The 4,116-nt window shown below is 40.7% G+C and overlaps 1 long non-coding RNA gene across 1 annotated transcript; it reads left to right on the forward strand.

The window, feature by feature from the left end:
- Window positions 1-2,912: 2,912 nt before the first annotated feature.
- Window positions 2,913-4,116, forward strand: LOC139542711 (uncharacterized). Its single transcript, XR_011668539.1, has 2 exons — window positions 2,913-3,021; window positions 3,549-4,116. It is a non-coding gene; the product is annotated as an uncharacterized lncRNA (long non-coding RNA).

Raw genomic sequence — 4,116 nt, forward strand, 5'->3', positions numbered from 1 at the left:
GGCAAGCAGGGGTCACAGCATTCAAAGCTAGTGGGCCAGGGCTAGTAGATGATTGGATATGATTTGATATGATTTGGAAAGGCACACACCTGTCTATATAATGTTCATGTCAGAGCAAAAACCAAGCCATCAGGTCAAAGGAATTGTCCGCAGAGCTCAGACAGGATTGTGTCGAGGCACAGATCTGGGGAAGGGTACCAAAAGGTTCTGCTGCATTGAAGGTCCCCAAGAACACCGTGGCCTCCATCAGTAAGCCACTCCTCAGTAAAAGGCACATGACAGCCTGCTTGGGTTTTGCCAAAAGGCACTTAAATAATCTCAGGCCATGAGAAACAAGATTCTCTGTTCTAATGAAGCCAAGATTAAACTCTTTGGTCTGAATGCCAAGTGTCACGCCTGGAGGAAACCTGGCACCATCCCTACGGTGAAGCATGGTGGTGGAGGTATCATGCTGTGGGGATGTTTTTCAGTGGCAGGGACTGGGAGACTAGGCAGGATTGAGGGAAAGATGAACAGAGCAAAGTAAAGAGAGATCCTTGATGAAAACCTGTTCCAGAGCGCTCAGGACCTCAGACTAGGTAGAAGGTTCACCTTCTAATGGGACAACGACCCTAAGCACACAGCCAACACAACGCAGAAGTGGCTTCGGGACAAGACTCTGAATGTCCTTCAGTGGCCCAGCCAGAGCCCAGATGCTCCCTATCCAACCTGACATAGCTTGAGAGGATCTGCAGAGAAGAATGGGGGGAAAAAACTCCCCAAATACAGGTGTGCCAAGCTTGTAGCATCATACGCAAGACGACTAAAGGCTGAAATCGCTGCCAAAGTGCTTCAACCAAGTAATAAAAGAGTCTGAATACTTATGTAAATGTGATTTTTTTTAAACTTGCAAACATTCCTTTTTTTGGTTTGTCATTATGGGGTATTGTGTGTAGATTGATAAGAAAAAAACGATTTAATCCATTTTAGAACAAGGCTGCAATGTAATAAAATGTTAAAAGTCAAGGGGTCTGATTACTTTCCGAATGCACTGTATATGCACTCCCGTTCAAAAGTTTGGGGTCACTTAGAAATGGCCTTGTTTTTGAAAGAAAGCTATTTTTCTGTCCATTAAAATAACATCAAATTGATCAGAAATACAGTGTAGACATTGTTAATGTTGTAAATAACGATTGCAGCTGGAAACGGCTGATAAATTATTCTTAAAAAAAAAAAAATACAATTATGGAATATCTACATTGGCGTACAGAGGCCCATTATCAGCAACCATCACTCCTCTGTTCCAATGGCTTGTTGTGTTAGCTAATCCAAGTTTATCATTTTAAAAAAATTGCTCATTAGAAAACCCTTTTGCAATTATGTTAGCACAGCTGAAAACTGTTGTTCTGATTAAAGATGCAATAAAACTGTCCTTCTTTAGACTAGTTGAGTATCTGGAGCATCAGCATTTGTGGGTTCGATTACAGGCTCAAAATGGCCAGAAACAAATAACTTAGTTCTGAAACTCGCTAGTCTATACTTGTTCTGAGAAATGAAGGCTATTCCATGCAAGAAATTGCCAAGAAACGTAAGATCTCGTACCATGCTGTGTACTACTCCCTTCGCAGAACAGCGCAAACTGGCTCTAACCAGAATAGAAAGAGGAGTGGGAGGCCCCGGTGCACAACTGAGCAAGAGGACAAGTACATTAGTGTCTAGTTTGAGAAACAGATGCCTCACAAGTCCTCAATTTGCAGCTTCATTAAATAGTACCCGCAAAACACCAGTCTCAACGTCAACAGTGAAGAGGCGACTCTGGGATGCTGGCCTTCTAGGGAGAGTTCCTCTGTCCAGTGTCTGTGTTCTTTTGCTTAATCTTAATCTTTATTGGCCAGTCTGAGATATGGCTTTTTCTTTGCAACTCTGCCTAGAAGGCCAGCATCCTGGAGTCGCCTCTTCACTGTTGACGTTGAGACTGGTGTTTTGCTTGGATTAGCTAACACAACGTGCCATTGGAACACAGGAGTGATGGTTGCTGATAATGGGCCTCTGTACGGCTATGTAGATATTCCATAAAAAATCTGCAGTTTCCAGCTACAATAGTCATTTACAACATTAACAATGTCTACACTGTATTTCTGATCAATTTGATGTTATTTTAATGGATAAAAAATGAGCTTTTCTTTCAAAAACAAGGCCATTTCTAAGTGACCCCAAACTTTTGAACGGTAGTGTACATATAACAAGAATAAATGTATTTCCATATACATTCCAATATCAACTACTTGTATTTTCAAATAAAAAAAGATTCAAATAATTACTCAAATGTATTTGAAAGTAATTGAAATACCCTAAATAGTATTTGAACACAGGTCTGATAGGAAATGCCATCCGTGTTGTATTGCCTTGTGTTAAGGTAAGAGTTGGGGATGGAAAACCTCTAAATTGAATGAAATAAATATTGCCATGTGACTGTTTTTAGGGCAGACAGATTCAATATATTACATAGTGTTGTATTTAATTCTGTGATTTAGCGTTTATAACCAACCTGTCTAGTACACATCTTGATTGTACCATGAAGAAGAGGACTGTGAAGTCTCTTGGGGGAGTCAGCTACACCTCCAAATCCTCCGGACTTTCCAGACACCTCACAGCACGACGCACCAGTGGAAACACACACACACCTGTCCCACTAATCCGACAGACAGGTGGCTACAATTAGCAACTCCATAAGGCTAAAGCCTTGAGCTATTTGCATTGTATCTTTTGGAACATCTATATATAGTGCATATCAACTGTATAAATCACTTAAATGGCAGGTGGTAGTGGTACAGTAGTAAAGTGTTGTGACATGGAAAGGGATGGAGCAAAGGAGGAGTTGTGGTCAATTGCTCTGCAGAAGTGAAAGTGAAATACATTTTTTGTGTATTTAGGAGGAAGTGAAGACTCATAAATAGAGCAACACATACACATATGTGCAGATGCAGGAGGGTGACAGGAAAGTGGGATCAAGATTATGGTGACCTGAGCTGAGCCTATACGGTAACTGTCTTTTCAGAAATGGGACTTGTCTTTTGTCTGTACTTTCACTTTGGATGGCTGTCCTCATTCAACCCTTTCTCGCTATTTATTTATCTTCCTTAAACAAATACTCCTCTCTGGTTCTCTCTTGTTTTGATTTACACAAAGTATTCCTTTTCCTGTTACTTTCTGTTTGCGTTCGCTTCTTCTATTGATCAGAGACACTTGCTTCCCTTCGCACCTTAAGAGGAGATGACTTCAATCAATAAGTGAGTGTGTCTGTCTGTCTCTGAGAATTAATTGTTAGGCTTTTTGTCCTCTCTCTCTCTCTGGCTGTCCCTTTTAACTATTCTCTGGGTTTCTTTCAGTAGTTTTGTAGATAGCAGAGCCTATGTGAGATTTAAAGTAAAATGACTTAAGAAACTAAGTTGCACAGCCATCCTATCATTTCCTTTTATCTCTCCAAGAACCCTTTGCTTTTATCATTCTCTTTATCTGCTCTACCTTCAATGCACTGACCTGCTTTCTCTTTCTCCCTCTCTCTACAGACATGAAACAGGTTTTTCAAGACATGAATGGAACAGGATAGACCGTCTTTTTTCCACCCCAAGAAGGCAGCTAAATTCAGTATAGAAAGTGAACCGGAGATTAAATTACATTAGTTTAAATTGTGAATGGGACACGCAGTACTGGTGTTAGCGGGTAGGGTGGTAACGGAACCCATAAAGCAGCTGTGTCTTTCAAAAGCAGCTGGATATGAGCTCCGTTTCCATCCCGTTTCGCAACATCCAACAGTCTGACCGTTTGTAGAGAGAAACATACTTCCTGGTGTACTTGAGTCAGTGAGTGTCTTTTAGTGTGATGTGGCTGCCGTTGACTCTTCAAGAACTAATAGGTGATGGTCTTCTATGACACGTTTTCTCCCGGATTGACAAACACTATAAGCCACCGGGAATTTCGTGTCAGCAAAGAATGACACCAGCTTCTATATAGGACATGAGCAGCTTAAGCTATTTATTTTAGCTGATTAATGCAGTGTGTAAATTGATTTATCGTCAGGCTATTGTTTCTGAATTGTTGCCCTGTTATTCTGAATTAAAATATAACTGGATTTTA

Source organism: Salvelinus alpinus, chromosome 17 (genome assembly GCF_045679555.1).
Source record: "Salvelinus alpinus chromosome 17, SLU_Salpinus.1, whole genome shotgun sequence".
Taxonomy (NCBI): domain Eukaryota; kingdom Metazoa; phylum Chordata; class Actinopteri; order Salmoniformes; family Salmonidae; genus Salvelinus; species Salvelinus alpinus.